At 36.7% G+C, this 22,494-nt stretch overlaps 1 protein-coding gene across 21 annotated transcripts in view; it reads right to left on the bottom strand.

Annotated features, from left to right (window-relative positions):
• The window catches only part of BBX (BBX high mobility group box domain containing), a 295,350-nt gene that overhangs the window by 124,490 nt on the left and 148,366 nt on the right, over positions 1-22,494 (bottom strand). For 3 of the 21 annotated variants that reach the window (XM_025283397.2, XM_044941497.1, XM_044941496.1), the window contains one exon: positions 20,412-20,529. The exons of 16 other annotated variants lie outside the window; for them this stretch is intronic. The gene's annotated coding sequence lies outside the window, so the exon portion shown is untranslated. Of the gene's footprint in view, positions 1-20,411; positions 20,530-22,298; positions 22,373-22,494 lie in introns of all 21 variants that reach the window. 2 more of the 21 variants (XM_025283395.2, XM_025283419.2) reach the window with 2 other exon arrangements.

The raw sequence follows: 22,494 nt of genomic DNA, 5'->3' as shown, positions 1-22,494 counted from the left end.
AAATTTTTATGAGCCTAAATTCTGGGTAATACACATCAAATTATTACCATGGCCTATACATTTGAAACAAGTTAAAAATTATGTATCTTTGTGTCATCGTCACAAAATATTTGCTATTAGCATATTTCTTGTCTACATTTTAGGATAATGAAAGTTCTGGGCTTCCGAGGTACTGTTAGTGGTAAAGAAACTGCCTGCCAGTGCAGGAGATGTAAGAGATGTGGGTTTGATCCCTGGGTCAAGAAGATCCTCTGGAAGAAGGCACAGCAACCACACCAGTATTCTTAGCTAGAGAATCCCATGAAGAGAGGAGCCCGGAGGGCTACAGCCCATAGGGTTGCAAAGAGTTGGAGTTGACTGAAGCGCTTAGCATGCACAATGTCCAATAATGAATTCAGTCAAGAAAATCTGATGATATTGATATCCATATTAAAGGAACCACATATATTTCTAGTCTTTTTTTTTTTTTTTTTTTAATGAAACCCTGTAATCAACTTCGAAAGAAACCCCAGACCACCCTGCCTAATTCCATTTTGCCTTTACCTAGTGCATCATGTGATTTGGCAGAAAGGTCAACAGTGTGGATGCTTATTTTTTCCTGGATTCATAAACCTGGATCAACAAATAATTAACTCTGTTACCTGGTTCAAGTAACCTCTCTATGCCTTAACATCCTCATCTACAAAAAGGGGAACAACAGTCCTACCACACTGTGAGGATTAAACAAATATGTTTGTATGTGTTTGTGTATAAACTACTTAAGAGTTTTGCCTTAAATAAGTGTATACGTATGAACCTTGCATAGAGTAAGTATATATGAGAATTTGCTATTATTATTATATCATCATCACTATAATTAATCACAGAATATAAACGTTCAAATCATCTTTATTTCATTAACCTCATATAGTCATAACACCTTGACTATTTAACTTATATGCAGAGTACATCATGTGGAATGCCAGGCTGGATGAAGCACAAGCTGGTATCAAGATTGCCGGGAGAAATATCAATAACCTCAGATATGCAGATGACATCACCCTTACGGCAAAGAGCGGGAAAGAACTAAAGAGGCTCTTAATGAAAGTGAAAGAGGAAAGTGAAAAAGTTGGCTTAAAACTCAACATTCAGAAAAGTAAGATCATGGCATCTGGTCTCATCACTTCATGGCAAATAGATGAGGAAACAATGGAAACAGTGAGAGACTATTTTTTTTTTTGGCTCCAAAATCACTGCAGATGGTGACAGCAGCCATGAAATTAAAAGATGTTTACTCCTTGGAAGGAAAGTTATGATCAACCTAGACAGCATATTAAAAAGCAGAGACATTACTTTGCCAACAAAGGTCCATCTAATCAAGGCTATGGTTTTTCCAGTAGTCATATATGGATGTGAAAGAGGGACTAGAAAGAAAGCTGAGCACCGAACAATTCATGCTTTTGAACTGTGGTGTTGGAGAAGACCCTTGAGAGTCCCTTGGACTGCAAGGAGATCCAACCAGTCAATCCTAAAGGAAACAGGTCCTGAATATTCATTGGAAGGACTGATGTTGAAGCTGAAACTCCAATACTTTGGCCACCTGATGCGAAGAACTGACTCATTTGAAAAGACCCTGATGCTGGGAAAGATTCGGAGAAGGCAATGGCAACCCACTCCAGTACTCTTGCCTGGAAAAATCCCATGGATGGAGGAGCCTGGTAGGCTACAGTCCATGGGATCCCGAAGAGTCGGACACGACTGAGCGACTTCACTTTCACTTTTCACTTTCATGCACTGGAGAAGGAAATGGCAACCCACTCCACTACTCTTGCCTGGAGAATCCCAGGGACGGGGGAGCCTGGTGGGCTGCCATCTATGGAGTCGCACAGAGTTGGACACGACTGAAGCGACTTAGCAGCAGCAGCTGGGAAAGATGGAAGGCGGGAGAAGAAGGGGCCGACAAAGGATGAGATGCTTGGATGGCATCACTGACTCGATGGACATGAGTTTGAATAAGCTCCAGGAGTTGGTGATGGACAAGGAAGCCTGGCGTGCTGCAGTCCATGGGGTTGCAAAGAGTCGCACGACTGAGCAACTGAACTGACTGAACCAATTTATTCAATATTGAGAACTTATCAATAGATGCTGTGCTAGGCTGACTCATGCTGCTTTAATCTTGTGCCCTTATTAGTAAATATTTTAAGTAAAGGAATCCCTCTGCATTTCAAAATTCCATGGGTAGAAAAATCCGGGGGAAAACAAAAATATAAGCAGTGGGAGGTCAGTTTAAAAGGAGTAATATGAAAATTATTTTATTGACATGAAGAGCTAAGAGATAAACTGTTCAATGAAAAAAGAAGGAACAGGTTCATAAGATAAGAAGATTGTAATTTATTTTATAAAAATATGACTTAATATATATGGTTATATATGTATAGACCAAAAAAAAAGGATCCTGGAAAAATAAACACTAAATTGTTCACAATATTATCTCTATATAACAGGACTGAGTTTTTCTTCCTTTGTTAAATTTTTGCCACTTAAAAATAATGCAAAAACCAAAAGTAAAAAAACATGGGGTATCCTGTAAGCTTTCATAAAGAATAAGCTTTTAAAAATACTCATTGGCTAAACAGAGATTAATCAGATCATTCATAAATTTGTATGCAAAATGCAGAATAGGATTATTAGTATATTTATAATTAACTATTTGAAAACTAAACTCAAATATTACATATTTTCCACAGGATCAGTCCAGTGCTTCTTAGAACCTTATCTTAAAAAGAACTTTGGAACCATACCAGATATATAATTTGAATCTGTTTTAAGCACAATGTCCTACATCTGGCAAAAAACATACAATATTTTCTAAAAGATGGCTATTCTAACAGAGGACCACTTTTTTCTATTTTTTTTTAATAAAATTAAGAACTTAATATGCTTAGGAAAGCAGTCTTCCCCCTTTTACTAGTACAGGATACCAAAGTCATGTGTTTGAGAACATGTCAGGGATGATGCAGAAACTTTACTTACAATGAGTTGGCAACAAGACAAAATCACTGATAAAGCTTTTCACTTTAGAATTATTTTAAAGTTCTTCTGAGTCCAGATATTCATATCCAGCCTTTAGAGAAAGATACTTTCTGTTTCAATTATACCCTCTAGTCAAGAGAGCTGCAGGGCTGATTCTTAACACAAATAGAAAGTGCCATCTAGTGGATGTTTTTATCAAGAGTCTCTGCTTACACTTACATGCTGTGAAGTAATCTTCAGAAAAGCTACTTGGGTGGTCAGAAGGTACAAACTTCCAGTTATAAAATAAGTAAGTCCTGGGGATATAATGTACAGCCTGGTAACTATAGTTAATAATACTAAATTACATATTTAAAAGTTTCTAAGAGAGTAGGTCTTAAAAGTTCTCATCACAAGAATACTATGTGTGGCAATGAATGTTAACTAGACTTATTGCGGTAAGCATTTTACTATACATATATACACACACACATATACTGAATCATTATGTTGTACACATGAAACTAATATAATGTTATATCTCAACAAAAATAGCTACACTATGAGGAAATTGCTATCCCTTACAGAACTTCCTCACCAGTTACTGAACTGAGCTGGTTTATAACGTATCATTTTTTAAAAAACACAACTCTGCCTGATAATATTGATTATATATCTCAAGATGAACCTCTGCCATCGCCACAGAGAAAAAAAAGTCCAGTTATCTTCTAAGTGTTCCAGGATCTATTAACGATACCATACATAAGCTAGAAAGGAGATCCAATTTAATATTATTTTATCATTCATTTCAGTTGATAATAATAAAATATTAGCATTACTAATATTACTATAACTTCTGCTCTATACTATATGAAAACAAATTCACTTGGTCTAAATAAGCTATATCTGGTATTTAGAAATCAGCAGCGTTTCCAGCAAAGCATCTGTACAAGCTGCAGAGACCCTTGTTTGCCATCAGCGATGGCAGCAACACAAGTTATCACCAATTAAAATGAAATTAATGAAAAGAATTAAAGTGAAATAAATACACAATAGAAGTAAAGTAAAAGGCTGAGGTATCTAAGTGTTTACAGTTTTAGTATGTGATAATTCAGATGAAAGTTTAGGGCTAGACTTACACAGATGAAATCCACTTATTTAAAATATCCATGAAAATAATCTATCTAAATTTTCCTATAGACTCAATATTTTGCCTTCAGAAGCAGTCTATAAATATTTTTAAAAGCTTCTAATTGTCTAAATATTTTCAGATTCCCATACTGTAAAACAGAAATGATCAATTTATTTGGAGACCATTATACTCACTGATGAAATGGAAAGCTCTGACTCAAAAAAGAGTTATTCACAACCAGTTATAACTAACATCTTCAGGAAATTTTTGCATGTTTTACTATTGTTCCTGGGTATCATATTTATGGGATAATTTACAGGATAATTTCTGTCTAAGGAGTTACTCTTCTAAAAATGAGATGCTTTATTTTATACAATGACAGGGACTTCAAATTCAGATCAAACCTGGGAGGTCACTACATCCTCCAATCTACAGATGAGGAAAACCAAGATCCACAAAGGTCAAAGGCTAGCTCAAGTTCACTGAATGAATTAATGGTAGAGTGAGGATCCAGCCCTCTTAATCAGAAAATTAGAACCCTTTCCACTATAACGCTCAGACGGTAAAGCATCTGCCTATAATGCAGGAGACCCTGGTTCGATCCCTGGGTGGAGAAGATGCCCTGGAGAAGAAACAGCAACTTACTCCAGTATTCTTGCCTAGGAAATCCCATGGACAGAGGAGCCTGGCAGGCTACAGTCCATGAGGTCATAAAGAGTTGGACACGACTGAGCGACTAACACTTCTTCACTGCTTCTTCCACTATATTGCACTGCCTTTTTATTTTTCTTCAAACAGAAATGGAGTGTTTCCATTAAATTCTTAAGTACTACAGTTTCATTTTCAGTCTAAAAGGTCCACATGGTAACTGCTGCTGAGATGTGCATGTAGGGCAAAGAGGAGTGTTGAAACTGTGTTTCTTCAGTATCATCAAAGAAAATACAGTGGGGTCGGTGCAATGCAGCTTCTATGGAGAGATTTACATCAGCAATTTCGAGGAGGGGATCAAGAGAAGAGGGAACAGACCCAGCAGTTACTGAAGTGGGAGCCATTACTGTTTACTGAGAAGGTAGAGGAGCTGTTTCTTGCTCCTACCAGCATGGTCCTTAAGCATTCGACAGCTAGGGAGACACGATCTCTTCAACAGGTGCTCCAAAGTGAGATCCGGGAGTCCCCGGGATAAACAGAAGTACAGGGGCTAACTTAGTTAAGAAAAGTTCCAATTCCTCTCAAAACTGTCATTTTTACCTCTCATATCTCAAAGAGTAAGCATATACACACCACACAATCTTTCAGCTCTGAATCAGTTGCAATTTCCAGAATCTGAATGAAACTTTTATCTGCGGTCTTTCTGTCATATTTGGAGCAATTGCTGCTTCTGACTTTTAATCTACGGTTAAGAATGTCCTTTTTTTTTTTTTACTACTTTGCTATTTACCTTACTATGCATAGGGCCATATTTCTGACGCAGTAAACACACAGTAAGTGAAAGTCTGAAATCGTGGACACAAATACTGAGTCTAAGTGGGAGCATGCCTCGGCTAAGTCACCTAACCTCTGAATCTCCATCGTCTCCATCTGGCTCCGAAGAGGCCTGTCTAGCTCTAAAATTTTTCTAAGGCTCTATTTCTTGAAAACATTCTACAATAGACTTCAACACAACAAAACCTATCCGGCCTGTCTTTCACATTGCATCTTCAGCAAAGGCGTTCAACAGAAGTCTGTGGAGTGTAGTGATAGGACCAGATCTTTTTAAAAGAGGTTCTTTGTAGTTTACAAGTGAATTGCTTTTGAGAAAGTCTCTGTGGACATCTTACTTTGGCTCCTCCTCTATACAAACTGCTGTGGGAGCCTAAGAAAAGCAGCTTTCAAATGTGCAAGTGCATAGATTTGGTGTTGCTGCCGCCAGGCTGCCACGGCGGCTGCCAGGGGACCGGAGTGAGTCAAAGCAATTCTACACAGTGCAGGCCTCAAGGTCTTCCCTTTACTTGGCAGCTATACACTGGGATCAGTCATCCAGCTAAATGTCAAGTGTCCCAAAGTCATTACTGGTGCAACGGTTCCAGTCTGAAACTTGCAAAATGATATAACTTTCAAATCATTACAAAGGAGATCTTTTTATGTTAACATTGTAAATGTGGACTAATTTGTGAAAAATTAAAAGGGTAATGAGACCATGACTCAGGAATTACACAATGTAACTGTTTAGAAAAACATTCACATGCACCTTTTCTGGATCAAAGGCATTACTGGTACTTATTAAAAGAATCAAATAGAATCAACAGGAACTATTTTTAAGGCTACTTACATAGTCTGAGAATTCGCAAAGATATTTACATCTGAATGCCTCATTTTTGGGCTCCTGTAACACTTGTTTTCAACTTTTAAGGCAATTACATATGATTTACTTACAGGCTTTTTTCCCTTGAAAAATGTATCTTCATAAGTATTATTAAAGGTTTTGTTCAAAATACATCACATGTAAGCTTGAATACATTTTATTTTTCAAAAAGGAGAAGAATTAACTTTACTTTTGTGGTCACACCCCTCTGTAAAAAGCAGTTTATTTCTGCCTCTAGCATAAATGAAATATTTGAGGACTGTCACTGAAGACAGGTGCTTCTGCACAGACACTGTTCTGTTACTCTTTTAGATGAAAAGAAACTATCAGATTATAAAAAGGTGCATATTTGGGTATCAGGAAATGTATTTTATCAAATAGGCTTCTTGATTTTGAAAATAATTCTGCATATAATATGTAACACTAATTTTTCCAACAGTTTATAGCAGACCAACATTTCAGTATTTCTAAGAAAAAAATTTGAATTTTTTTTTTTAGGTCTTACTAATAATTTGTTCTCTTATCAACAGCAATTTGTAAAAAGGAAAATTTTATTGTGAAGAAGACACATTTTGATCTAAAATGGCATTATTTTTATTCTCCAAGAGCCTGACAATTTTTAAACTTTTGGCTATGCTTGTAGCTTTGTGGGGAGATTATATTACCCAGACAAAGAGTAAATGAATAATACAACTCTTATGCTTTGGAGGGGTGGGGTGTGGTGTGGGTGGTTAACGAAGCTAATACCCCAGGGGTTTAAAAGAATACAGAATAAAGGTTTAGTATAAACAGATTTTAAATGACCATTTTATCAGAAATTGAACTTTTTGACACAGAACATAAAAATTCTCTAGCTTACTTATTTGTTGGAATCAAACAAGTCTCACTGTCACTGCATCCCACATAAAGCTGTGTTACTATGCAACTCCTTGCATCACTTCTAGAAGGAATGTTTTCTCTACCAACTTATTCTCTTTTCTTCCTCATCAAAATTCTGCTAAAACATCATAAATGTGGAAGTCCTCCTCTTATTAACCTCAATAACTTGATTTAGTAATACTCATATTTATTTTGAACTTCCACTTTATTCTCATTCAAAATCACAGATTTACAGAGTTAGAACAAACTTTAAAGATCCAGTTTAAACGTCTCATTGAAAGAATAGGAAATTCAGGTCCAAATGAAGAAATCTGCTCAGGAACTTGCACAAGGTGTAACAAAGTCATTCCTGGGGTTAATTTTTCATTCTAGATTGAGAAAGTCTAAAAGTTAACATTTAATAATAACTAAAGTTTATTCATTTAATATTTTTTAAAACAAGAAAGCAAATCACTGACACTTTCAAAGTGTAAAAGTTTCATTAAAATTCATGTCATTAAATTTGCTTCATCAAAAAGACCAGTAGTCACTCAACATTCAAAACAAATATACTGAGAATCCATTGCTTTGCCAAGCACCTTGGGGAAAAAGACAAATCAATATGTAAGAACTAAGAAGGAATTCAGACCTATGAGAAAATTCATTATAAGATCATTATACTATCCTAGAAAGGTTTAATCAACTCAACATATCATATTCCAATAGACTACAGAACCAAGTTTAAAAAAAATAAAACAATAGTCTATATTCTTCATCTGTTGCAGGTACTTTTTTATACTGGCCCCTACTTCAACTTCTAAATAATTTACACCTTACACTGAGGGTGTATCCTGTATCTCAAGAAACTAGTAACAGTACAGCATATCACAAATACAAAAACACAGCAAGCATTCCATAAAGTTTCTACCTGAACTACAAAACATTTTCAGCCTAGGTTCTTTCCACAAAATGCCACATTCAACGAAGCTTGAAAACTTCAGTCATGTAATCCTAGATCTTCTTTAACTTAAAATATCATTTTGCATCACATGTCTCTATAAAGTAGCTAGCACTTGTCTACTAACTAATAGGTCAAAATGGCTGTCTGGGGAGGACTTACAAATAGCTGTGAAAAGAAGAGAAGCAAAAAGCAAAGGAGAAAAGGAAAGATATAAGCATCTGAAAGCAGAGTTCCAAAGAATAGCAAGGAGAGATAAGAAAGCCTTCCTCAGAGAACAATGCAAAGAAATAGAGGAAAACAACAGAATGGGAAAGACTAGAGATCTCTTCAAGAAACTTAGAGATACTAAGGGAACATTTCATGCAAAGATGGGCTCGATAAAGGACAGAAATGGTATGGACCTAAAAGAAGCAGAAGATACTAAGCAGAGGTGGCAAGAATACACAGAAGAACTGTACAAAAAAGAACTTCAGGACCCAGATAATCACGATTGTGTGATCACTCACCTAGAGCCAGACTTCCTGGAATGTGAAGTCAAGTGGGCCTTAGAAAGCATCACTATGAACAAAGCTAGTGGAGGTGATGGAATTCCAGTTGAGCTATTTCAAATCCTGGAAGATGATGCTGTGAAAATGCTGCACTCAATATGCCAGCAAATTTGGAAAACTCAGCAGTGGCCACAGGACTGGAAACGGTCAGTTTTCATTCCAATCCCAAAGAAAGCCAATGCCGAAGAATGCTCAAACTACCGCACAATTGCACTCATCTCACACACTAGTAAAGTAATGCTCAAAATTCTCCAAGCCAGGCTTCAGCAATACGTGAACCGTGAACTTCCCAGATGTTCAAGCTGGTTTTAGAAAAGGCAGAGGAACCAGAGAGCAAATTGCCAACATCCGCTGGATCATGGAAAAAGCAAGAGAGTTCCAGAAAAAACATCTATTTCTGCTTTGACTATGCCAAAGCCTTTGACTGTGTGGATCACAATAAACTGTGGAAAATTCTGAAAGAGATGGAAATATCAGACCACCTGACCTGCCTCTTGAGAAACCTATATGCAGGTCAGGAAGCAACAGTTAGAACTGGACATGGAACAACAGACTGGTTCCAAATAGGAAAAGGAGTACGTCAAGGCTGTATATTGTCACCCGGCTTATTTAACTTCTATGCAGAGTACATCATGAGAAACACTGGACTGGAAGAAACACAAGCTGGAATCAAGATTGCTGGGAGAAATATCAATAACCTCAGATATGCAGATGACACCACCCTTATGGCAGAAAGTGAAGAGGAACTCAAAAGCCTCTTGATGAAAGTGAAAGTGGAGAGTGAAAAAGTTGGCTTAAAGCTCAACATTCAGAAAACGAAGATCACGGCATCTGGTCCCATCACTTCATGGGAAATAGATGGGGAAACAGTGGAAACAGTGTCAGACTTTATTTTTGGGGGCTCCAAAATCACTGCAGATGGTGACTGCAGCCATGAAATTAAAATATGCTTACTCCTTGGAAGGAAAGTTATGACCAACCTAGATAGCATATTCAAAAGCAGAGATATTACTTTGCCAACAAAGGTCCGTCTAGTCAAGGCTATGGTTTTCCCAGTTATCATGTATGGATGTGAAAGTTGGACTGTGAAGAAGGCTGAGTGCCAAAGACTTGATGCTTTTGAACTGTGGTGTTGGAGAAGACTCTTGAGAGTCCCTTGCAAGGAGATCCAACCAGTCCATTCTGAAGGAGATCAGTCCTGGGTGTTCATTGGAAGGACTGATGCTAAAGCTGAAACTCTTAATACTTTGGCCACCTCATGTGAAGAGTTGACTCACTGGAAGACTCTGATGCTGGGAGGGATTGGTGGCAGGAAGAGAAGGGGATGACAGAGGATGAGATGGCTGGATGACATCACTGACTCGATGGACATGAGTTTGGGTGAAGTCTGGGAGTTGGTGACGGACAGGGAGGCTTGGCGTGCTGCAATTCATGGGGTCACAAAGAGTCGGACACGACTGAGCGACTGAACTGAACTGAACTGAATAGGTCAAATCTTCCCAATACTTACTTTTCAAATTGTAGCCCCAGAATAAGAACAATCTTTCTCAAAGAACCTGAGCGAAGAATTATGTAAGAAAACATAAAATACTTAGTGCACTTATTCTACACTTGGGGAGCTAAGGTGAAGAGATCCTTAAGGTTTCACATAAGTGACTCTAAAATATCTGCTCTACTTCTCAATTCAACATTCCAGACATAAAATTAATTTCATCTAAAAGTAATCAGGCAGGAGGCTGCATTTCCGATTTGCCAAGTTTTAATTATGAGTTTTGTCAATGGTCATAATTTGGTGTTTAGGACTTTTCTCAACCATTATTAATTTTTCAGTACCCATCAGGGATGAAGAGTCACATGTGAAAACTTCTCAAGGTATATGATTTTCATGAAAACAGTCTCAAAAACAAAAACAACAAAACAGAATACTAAAAGTAACCTGGATTTCTAACTAAAATACAATTTATTCTTTTAATATACTTGTCCACGGTGAATATTTAGTCATGCCAGAGACTTATCAACACTCTCTTTCTCCCTAAATATTTACAGCAACAGTCTCTCAAGGAGACAATCAGTTTGCAGTCCTACATGTATCTAATAAAATGTGTGAATAGTTTTATATCACTGTACTCAACTTTACAGTTCCTAAAAGTCTTTTGGGACATCATTCTCAACATGCTTCTGGCTTTGTCCATTTAATTCTTTGGATTGATTTTCTTCAGTGAACTAAAGCATTCATCACTTCTTACCAAATAGCACACACATAAAATTACAATTTTTTTTTTCCATTTTGTGAAGAGTATTGAGATACATCCCTTGTCACGTCAATCTTGAGGTGATGACTCAATGTTTTCCTTTGAGGATTCAGGAGAAAAACAGGAAGCACATTATCACTTAAGATTAGTTATTAACAGCCGCATTGGTGTTTAGGCTCAAATCTGTCTAAATTTCAACATAAGATTGCACTATATATGAACTCAAGACTTCAAGTTACAGACAGAAGTTCTTACTACAGCAGCCAAAACCTAATCTGAAAGCTTATTTTTATTTCCTTACACTACTCAAATCAAATAACTTTTGTTGGGCAACTGCAGACAGTCAGCTGAGTCAATGAACATATTTCAGACAGCTGCTTCTTGTTTGTGAAACTGAAAATGTTTTTGCTGAAGGAAATGCAGGTTATACAAAGAGAAATAAAAATTAAGATTAAAAAGAAAGGCCTCCACTTGGCACAGTTGGAGGATGAAACAGAAAAATCTCATTTATACATATGTAAATACATATGTAAATCTCATTTAACCAGGAAGCAACTAACCAAAATTCCTCCATTAACCGTGTGTGTGTGTGTTGGTGGGAGAGGGGGTGTCAGGAGGAACTTGTTTTAGAAAAAGTCACAAATTATAAAAACAAGCTACTTTGTTTAAATGACTTCAAAAAACAAAAACAAAAAAAACCACAACAACCTTCCAGAATATTTTAGGCAGGAGGTGAAGAGTTTGTTAGTGTTGCTGCTGCTGCTAAATCGCTTGCTTCAGTCGTGTCCGACTCTGTGCGACCCCATAGACGGCCTCCTACCAGGCTCCTCTGTCCCTGGGATTCTCCTGGCAAGAACACTGGAGTGGGTTGCCATTTCCTTCTCCAAAGCATGAAAGTGAAAAGTGAAAGTGAAGTCGCTCAGTCATGTCCGACTCTTAGAGACCCCATGGACTGCAGCCCACCAGGCTCCTCCGTCCATGGGATTTTCCAAGCAACAGTACTGGAGTGGGGTGCCATTTGTGGCCAATTCATTGGATGTCTGTATCTTCTTCAAATTTCCCACCTCTTCTATATACTGTGTGTTTTTTAAGCAGTAAAATAAGTGTTAATCATTAGAGTGATGACCCCAAGATCATTTTCCTTTAAAAAAAAAAAAAAAAGTTTCACTAATTATTGCTAAGAAATTCAGTTGTATACTAACATTTCTAGATTGATTTACAAACTTTTCTAGCTACTTTCAATCAGTAAGAAAAATTAACCACAACATTCTTTTCTAAACAACTATTCCGGTTTATGCTATAATTGTATTCTAGGAAACTGGGACACTCATTTCATTTGCTATATACCAAAATTACTACTTGGTAGGAAATATCTCTTCATATTTATTCTAAAGTAATATAAAATATCATTGACCACAATTCTGTCAATTGATATTATCCTCTAAATTATCAGAAAGGAGCCATTTTCCCAAATGCTGTGATTGAGAAATAGCTAAATCTAACATATAACATCTTTATCAAACTCAAACTCAGGTGTACTGACAAACATATGATTAATAAGAATATGCACGAATATCATCCTAATTTGGATCCATTTAATAATTCCTAAGAAAAGAGTCTATGACAAATCAAATCAGAAATAAAAAGTTCATCTGTTCTCAATTTCATGCTTCATGAGTCAGAGCAAAGTAGGAAAGGCTGGACTTGGCATTCAGATATGCCAAGCCAATTTCATAGGCTATGAAATTTTACCACTATTAGTTATCAAATTCAAGGTCTTCTCTGTTCACTCATCTATAAAAGTAGGCTGGTATTTTCTTCATAGGATGGTAAGAATGCAAACAGATGATATGTAAAATCCCTTCTAGAATGTCTCACATATGTTGACTTATATATTTCCTTTAAAAAAAAGCATGAATGAATGTATTTTTTCTACAAGTTCTTTGGCACCACCTCACCCCAAGAGATGCTTACAGTAACTTCTAAATGATCATCTCCATTTCCAAACTAATCTCTATCAGTGATTTATTCAGAGTGGAACTTGAAGCCTTTCATTCTGTGAATTCAAACTCCTCAGAGGCACTTCTCAGTCTAGTTTCAGAATTGAATTCCTCAGACAGGCATTCCACACCTTTTGTGTGCCCTCCCTGCCTCATTCCTAATGCTCCCTAATTCTCCCCACAAAACACATAAAACCTGGCCCTAAACTTCCACTGACTTTCTCTATATCCAATATCCCAGAAGATACACTCAAGCCCTGGCTTCCTGCATTTGAGTACTTCCTTTCCTTCTTTCATTTGCTCAGGGATCCCTTATTTTAAACTGCTCCTTTTGTCGTCCTCTCTATGCAGGTGAAAATAACATTCTCTTCCTCCAAATTTCTTAATTCCCTACAACATGAGCCAACATCCTTGTGACCTTCTGTTACTGTCTTGAATGATTATTTAAATCTGTCACTCAGCCTCTTATCGTTTTTACCTTCACTACAGACATCCACGGCACCATCATCAGCCTGTTAACCACTGATGGTGAGTCTTACACAGAAAGTCCCTCGCTGAAAAAGATAGGCTTAAATCCTGTAAGTTAAACTTCCTCAGGTTCATCTTCTCCATAACTGTTAAGTCACCAGAAAAATGCAAAGGACTAAACAGGAGAACACAGTCCCATCACAATTTCACTCATCCTTACTATAATAAGTACAAAGAGTAAAAGAGCCAGAACATCTCAATGAAAACTGTCTTGGAAATTATTTAAATGCAAATGATTTTAAACAGATGACCAAAAAAAGAAAAATCTCTGGTATGTTTTTTAAAGTTTGAAGGAAAGAAACAATCCTTGAATAAGTTCCAGTAAGAGCTGAAGAAAAGCTGTGTTGATGAGCTTTAATCCTGACAGAACAGCTGACTGGATGATTCCATTCAGTGAAAATCACACTGGCTCACTCTTGCGCTGGCACTGAGATCTAGATGTTCTCTGACTCACGTGTTCCTGAGCACCAATTTCCCGAGGTCCAGAGTGGTTCTGCACAGTTGAAAGATACTAACTGATGAATATACAAATCCTGTGTTTACAGGGCAGCTTGAAACTCACAGAAAGTAACACTGCCATCTACCCAGTGTAGGGCTTCCCTGGTGGCTCAATGGTAAAGAATCTGCCTGCAATTCAGGAGATGCAGGTTCGATCCCTGGGTTGGGAAGATCTTCTGGAGATGGAAATGGCAATTCACTCTAGTATTACTGACTGGTGAATCCCATGGACAGAGGAGCCTGGCAGGCTACAGTCCATAGGACTGCAAAAGAGTCAGACACAAGTTAAGAAACTAAACACCACCCAGGGTATGGGCTAAGTAACAGCAGATAACTATAAATGGATGAAAACAGCAGCCAAGATTCCTCTAAGCTCAAAATAGACCTTACATTTTGCTGTACAGCAGAAACTATAAACAACACTTTAAAGCTAATATACTCCAAAAAATCACACACACACAATAAACCTTATAACCTAAGGGCAATGATGCCATCATTCAAATGAGACACGGTGCTTGGCTAGCACAGGAAAAGGGAGTAAGGTATCCACTGCTAAGCTGCTAAGTCATGTGTGTGCAACCCCATAGATGGCAGCCCACCAGGCTCTTCCATCCCTGGGATTCTCCAGGCAAGAATACTGGAGTGGGCCCACTGGGGAATCACAAAAGCGATGTACAGAATCTAAGAAAGATTTTTGTGCGAGAAACAGTTTGGCACCAATACAGAAGTATATTATATTTAGTGATCTTTAACAACATGATGATGCCTAGGGGAGCTTCCTGGGAGTCCCGAGCCCTCAAAACAATTATCAATATTAAGGTGCTGCTGCTCTACTTTCTGTTCTATTGATTAAACAAAAAAAGACTCAGTGATGTATTTTTCGAATTTAGTAACACCCAGTGTTCTAGAAATGTGGATTCTGCAACTAAGATAATGAATGGAAATTAACTTCAGGAAAACAGATTCATTTCTCATTTTGTCCCCCCAAATTACAGACCCATTGAACATTTCACTGTTTTTTTACCTGGATATAAACTCCCACACAAAATATTGCTATTCCAGCAACACCTAAATTTAAATGTAGTCATTGAATTTAAAACTATTTTAATAAGATGCTTTTTAGTAATATAGATAAATCTGTATTTTGTATAATTATATGAGTAATTACATAAAGCTCTAAGTTGAGCTTACTTTGATATGTATTACTAAATTTGCTGTATGATAGATATAAAATGAGTAAAAATACAGTTTAAAATTTATTTAATTAAGCATTTAAAAATTCTTCTTCCAAGACCATTCAGTCTGAAATCTGTACTAAATACATTTCCTAGTTTCCACCAAAGGAAAATTCTGTATCATTTGTTTATATACATTTATAAATTTTCTACAGTATTTAAATATGATCCACCTTTCCAACTTATTAACACACCAGTATATATTTTTAATATTTGCTGCAATGTAATTAATCACTATAGAATGTATAGTTCTCAAAAGACATTAAAAGACTAAATGAGTGCTGTAGGTTTTCAGAAGCACTTTCAAGCCTGTCTATATTAATAAGATATCCTAAGTGAATTAGTATTACAAAAGAAACATCACTAAGTTAAAATATTAATGTGAATACTTAATAGGTCAAGCCTTTTACATTAATCTGAGACAATATAAGAGTGGTTAGAGTAAGCATTCTCCTATCAGTGAAGTTTTCATGTCAGATAATTTCTCCCATTTTCCCCTTATAAAAGCACAAAAGGATGTTTCTCTCCTTGTATTTCTGAGGAATAAAAAGTAATCTGTTCTTCCAGAGATAGGATGGTAGTCACCCTTCCTTCCAGAATAGAGTATTTGGCATAATATGTTTTTGTAGAGTTTTGTTAAGTAAGCAGTTAGGAGGGGTGACTTATCACAGGTAGCATGGTTTCTGGCTCCTCATGGCAGGGATGTATGCCCATGCAAAGTCATGCCCAACTCTTTGAGACCCTATGGGCTGTAGCCCCCCAGGCTCCCCTGTCCATGGGATTCTCCAGGCAAGAATACTGGAGTGGGTTGCCATTTCCTCCTCCAGGGGATCTTCCCAACCTAGGGATCAAATCCATGTCTTTTAGGTCTCCTGCATTGGCAGACAGGTTCTTTACCACTAGCGCTACCTGGGAAATCTCCAGTGTTGTATATGTGTTAAGGCTGGAGGTAAGACTGAAAGTTAACTACTTTGATCAATGTCTTTCAATGAGTTTTTAACATAAAAAAAAAAGATTATTTATTTATTCGATTTAGAATTAAGTTAATGTTATTAAAAATAAATCCTCATTTAAAAATCTTTTCCCTCTTTCATTTTTTTAGTTAGAAAACTTTTCTCTTGCCTAACTCTCTTCTTAGCCTAAAATCTGCCTGACTCACATGAGATTTTTCACAAAGCAGATCTGTAAAATCATGACAAGATTAGATTTTTTACAAGATCAAAGTCTCCTTAGCCTTGATTAATGGTCAAATGGCTCTCTGGCCAAGATCCTCTGGAGTGACTGGGCAGCATTTACAATTCACAGAAAGTTAAGACAGTTTGTGCCCGTTGCCCCATGTAGTCTGCTCTCTGCCTCTGATCCATGCAGTTCAGTGGTACTCACAAAACGGGACTCTGGACAACTAACAGATGCAGGAAACAGCAATCATGTGAAAATCTGAAGAGTCAGATAATTCCTTAAAAGGGGTCTGAGCACAAATCCATCTTAGAGCGAGAGTCCCTTCAACAACTATGGGAAGATGGACCAAAGGCAACGAGGGAGGGACTCCAGGTCTCACTCCCATTAACTTTGGGTTGAGAAGTTCCTAGCAAAGAAACCACGGGAGAAAGGAACAGGCAACTAGCCGCCAATATCAGGTGAATACAGGTCCATCGACATCAAGGAAGGATCCGACAGTTAAAACCAACACTGACTCAAAGATGGCAGTTGGCGTATGAGAAAACACATGAGGTTAAATTGTAATATCAAGTAACAGAAGATACGAGAGGACACTCTGCTCAGTCACAGCTATGGGGCTAGGGGAAGAGGAGGAGAAGCAAGAGGCCAGGACTCAAAGCTTTGCACTGAACACCTGGGCTGTCTGGTAAAAGAAAGTGGGAAGCCAAAGGCATTCCTTACACTTTCTAAAAGAAAGATAAATGTAGTCTTTCTCTGGGACAAATCAAACCAAACAACAAGGAGGGAAGTTTGATGTATGCTCCACTTGCTATGGTTACCAGAGACAGTAACTGGCAGGTTGCTGTACACAGGTGAGTCTAATGCCTGGTAAGGTAGGTGGATTCAGGCTTTGGTAGTGGTGTCCAGAAATCCCAAGAGAAACTATCAATGTATTTCATTTCAGTTGGAGACAGAATACAAAAAGTTTGGAGAGAAAAAAAAAAAAAGTTTGGAGTCAAAAGGATTCTTACAGATCACTGTTCTACCACTCTCATTTTGCAAAAACAGAAAAACAGAGTGAAGCTCAAGAAGAAATGACTACTTATGGTTTACAAAGCTATCCATATGCAGAACTGTTGACAGTATGCATGATTTTTGCCTGTTGCTTTTAGGGTAATTATTACTGCTGAGCAGAGAAAAGGCATTTCAGTCCTTACTTCATTTACATTTTTCCTTTCTTCATTCAATAAACATCTGTTGAATAACAAGAACTAGGCACTAGACTGGAACCTGGGAATCTGCCCTGGAAAACCTTGGGAAATAAATGTAGCAGATCACAGTACCAAGCTTGACAACAGGCAAAACAGTGAAGTCAGTCAAACTAAAATCATGGACCACCAAGCACAAAATTAGGAGGAACTATGATATGAAAATTGGAATGGACTGTGCAAGTATAATCAGATACCAAAAGAACCAATGGCTGAGAACTACAGAAGTAGGTAAAGGAGAGAAAGAGGGAAAGATTAGCAAATCCAAGTTGTCTCTTACTCAAGCTTTTGGGACTTTTGCAACACAGAACAAATCACAGGTTGTGAACAGTCCTCCATGGGTCATTCTTGTTCTATCTCAACTCAAATTAAGGAAAAAATAATCAGTAAAAGATGTGTACATTTCCCTGCCGAAGCTATTTTTAAAAATTTTTGTCAGGAATAGCTGGTAATTTTCATCTAATATAAAAGAACATTACATTATTTTGACATAGCTTTCCTGGGAGAAAGAACTTAGCTGGTAAACACACCCAGCTATTCCAGGATGTCTGGACTTGACTGGGTTTGAGAAAAGGTGTAAGTGACAATTGGAAAACTAAGAGAAATAAAAGCAGCTGATGCAGAGGATAAAACTAATTTTTTAAAAAGTCATCAGGATTATTGTTAAAATGGTGTTCTGGACAAGTTACAAAATTCTTTAAACAAAAATTTAGTGATTTTAAAGAACTACATAGGAGATAATGGACTTCCCTGGTGGCTCAGTGGTAGAGAATCTGCCTGCATGCAGGAGAAGTGAGATCGATCTGTGGGCCGTGAGATGGATCTTTGGGCTGGGACAATACCCTGTAGAAGGAAACAGCAATCCAGTCCAGTACTCTTGCCTGGGAAATTCCATGGACAGAGGGGCCTGATAGGCTACAGTCCATGGGTTGCAAAGTCAGACAGGACTCAGTGACTAAACAACAACAATACAGGAAATACACAATGAAAACACTTAAACTCAGCTAGAGGGAGGATAAAATGTAATAAGTTCTGTAGAAATCCATTTGCCACGATCCTATAGAGTTTCAGGGTGGGTTGGTTCTGCATTTATACCTATGAACATATATCCTAGAGAAATATATGTGTTAAGAAGCAAAAACAGGACTCTCAAGACTTTTTCATTTGCAATTTTTTCTCTCATAATATAAACTGGAAACAATCTAAGTAACCATCAAAAGAAAGTGGATAAATAATGGAATTATTATTTATTATGGAATAAATACTAGATAAGTAATGAAAATGTGGAACTTTCATACAACAAAATATAACTGTGATCATAAATGAATTACAAGAAGGGTGATTCTCTCAAACATGTTGAGTGGCAAGATAGGTATTGCAAAAGAAAACATATTATTTAATATAAATTTCAAAAAGAAGCAAAACAATGTAGGGGATATATAAAATATGAAAAAAACTATACAGAAAAATAAGGAAGTAATAAACTCAACACTCAGCACTGTGGTGGTGGTTAAAGAGAGTTGATGGAATCTGGGCCAGGCATAGCTCTGTTTCCTAAGTTAGTGGTAAGTACTCAGTTATTCAAGGTAATGTTATTTGTATCTTATTCACATGTAATAAATAACCCTTGCATGTATAGCACTTTCTAAATACTATGGAGTTACTCCTATTTTTAAAAAGCACTCAGAAAATTAATACTATATTTAACAAACTATCTTAAAAGGTACTTTTTAAGAAGCCGCAAGTACCTAGCACATATTCAGGACTTTAAAAAATTACCTCTTTTAACTCACACAACAACTCTCAGGTAAATATTTTACCCTTAGTTAACATAGAAGGAAACTGAGATATTGGTTTCATAGATTGCCCAACATTAAACAGCGAGCAGAGGCGAGATTCAAACCGTATTCAACTGTGAAAGCCAGGGTGTCTGTACGTAGGACTATCTAAAATACAACAAACAGCACAAGTAAATTTCCAACACAAACACGAAACTGTCTTGTTACACTGCAGTTTACTATTTTCATACGTCTTAGCATTTATAATGCATCCCTAGACCATATTCTAATAGTTTGTATTAACTTTATGTCACAGTACCTCATTATTACTTCATAATCACAATTTACCATTAAACTCTCTAAATTCTAAAGCTGGTAACAGATACCACGTATGTTTATGGAAAGTCCCAATTTAGCTGTACTTCTTTTCATACCCTGACTTCTCTAAGACTGGAAGTTTAAGGAAGGTTAGCTGTCGGTAGGCTGAAACTCCTTTCACTACCCTTGGGACTCACTCAAGCAAGGAAACAGGCTTGCCAAGTCCCACAGAAATTACTCACTTCTACCCTCTTTTTCCTCAATCTTTTTTCCAATGATATTTCAAAACCTAATTTTAAACTCATGCAGGAAACCTGATTGATACCACCTGGTTTTCTAACAACACAACTCACTTATATAATTATTTGTCAGCTTTTTACTTCATTGTTGTTTTTATTTGCATGTATCTAGCCTGCAAGAGCCACTGAGAAGTGTTTACAAGATTATTTCCTCAGAGCTATGCCCTAACTCATTCTTCTTTACCCAAAGCACCATCAACTGTGCTCTGTAAACAGTAGTCACTTAATAAATGCTGATTGACTTACTACAGTGGAACAATTCGCCTCTGGTATGTCTCAAAAAGCCAGTGAATCCTCCACATCTACAAACATGCTGGAGATGATACCAGGTACTGTTAGAGGCTTGGGGTCTTCCTGAGGGTGCCTGGGATAAGAAAAACACAGAGAGAGACCAAAGACAGTCAGGAGAAACACAGAGAGAGGGAACATGGAAATAAACAAGAGGATAGAACAGAGTGAGAGGAGCCACATAGTCAGCAGTTATAGAAAGATTAAGCAGTCAGACATACTCAGAGACAGGGCGGAGGTCAGTAATTTGAACTTGGGTTTCAAGTTGGAAACCACATTTTTTGTTTCATTTACTCCTGTAGTAAGCACCTTTATGTTACTAAATTTATGATATAATTGACCACTTCAAAGTTATTTCTAAGCTTTTTCTGAGCTTATTTATCTTTATTAAAATTCATCCTTACACAGTAGCATCTTTGGAGACACATCTACACAAATAAAAACACAATTCTCAAATTAACCTAGCAGTAAATATGGAAATATTTTTCTAATTCTTCAACTTAGACAATGGTTACTTCAGAGAGGTAATGTGACTTGCCCAAGGCCACAAGTAAGAACATTACGGTAACTGGGGCCACAAATCTTCTAATTCCAAACACTAGGGCTTTTACTGACATCCTATATTCTCTACTACAAATGAATCATTTATAAATCCAAACTGTTTTTACAGAATAAAATTCAAACTACACACTTTTAAGATAAAACTATGCGTTCAGACAATGAACTGCTGAGGTTGCTCACTAGAATAATTTTAGAGCTTGAATTATTTAAAAAGTCTATCAGAAAAAATAAAGCAAAATGAAACTATATCAGAACAATAGAAATTTTCAAACAGAAATAAAACTATGTGAACAGGCACTGACAAAATTTTAACATTTTAAAAAAGGGGCTAGAGTTAGTTCATTGCTTTTACAACTATAATTTCAAAATCTTAATTATTCAACACATTTCAACTGAAAGATCAAAAGTTCTATATTTCAATGAGTTCTTAAATCTAAATACTAGTAAATCTGTCTCAAACATGTTCTCTCATGATGCCACACCTAAAAGTCTATACGGCAACTCTACTTCAGAGTAGTATATATAATAGAAATAATTTAAAGCACCTCTTGGTAAGCATTGCATTTTCTCTTGAGATATACTGATGCTCTCCTAAATAATGATGCCTTTTTGCAAGCAATCAATTGTAATCAATTTTCTGTAATTATCAGCAAAGCTCCTTTGATACAAGTGAAATAAGTATGTTAATGGATTTCACAGCAAGACATAAAAATAAAAGAGACTTCTATTCAATCGTACATCAACATTTTTCCATGTTCAGCAATTTTTAAAATTGTCAAATCAAGTATAGTACTGTTCTGCCCTCTAGTGACAGGCTAGGTTTTGTTAACTACATGTTTTCTGGTTTTTTGTCTTTGCTTTTTGAACAATACTTAGGATTTTTAAAAATATATATGACAATACCTTTTCATAATTGAATAAAGGAACAAAAGAAACTGGTCAATTTTAATATATGGCTTCTGATATGAACACAATTCAGGAAAAATACAATTTCTTCTCATAGGAATAGTACACCTAAGAACTACAAAAAATAAGTATCATTTATTTCAATATTTATGCATATTTTTATGAAATTTGGAAAGGCCAAAGAATTCCATTCAGTTTCTTTGCTAAAGGCTTTACAAATTTCATAACTATAAATCCTAAATTGGTTAATTCTATTATTTGAGCCTGAGACATCAAGGCAAGTGGCACTACATATACCATACACAGATGAACAATTTTCTAATTATCATAGTAGAGCAAAAATATACTTAATACAAAAATGCACTGAACATTATTTACCTTTAACTGTCCAAGTGGCAGTTTAGGATTTTCCTGAACCTCAGTGTCGTCATTAAGAGACTGTCACTTTATACCTGGAAACATCAGTCAAGGATGCCGGCTGAGACACAATCGTTACACAGAGATTCACCATGGTATTTTGACGAAGGTTCTTCTTTCCTTCTTAGTTTCTCTTGCCATATATACTCTTGCAAGG

Source organism: Bubalus bubalis, chromosome 1, assembly GCF_019923935.1.
Source record: "Bubalus bubalis isolate 160015118507 breed Murrah chromosome 1, NDDB_SH_1, whole genome shotgun sequence".
Lineage (NCBI taxonomy): Eukaryota > Metazoa > Chordata > Mammalia > Artiodactyla > Bovidae > Bubalus > Bubalus bubalis.
The sequence above is the reverse complement of the archived record's forward strand: the minus strand, read 5'-3'. Positions and strand labels throughout refer to the sequence as shown.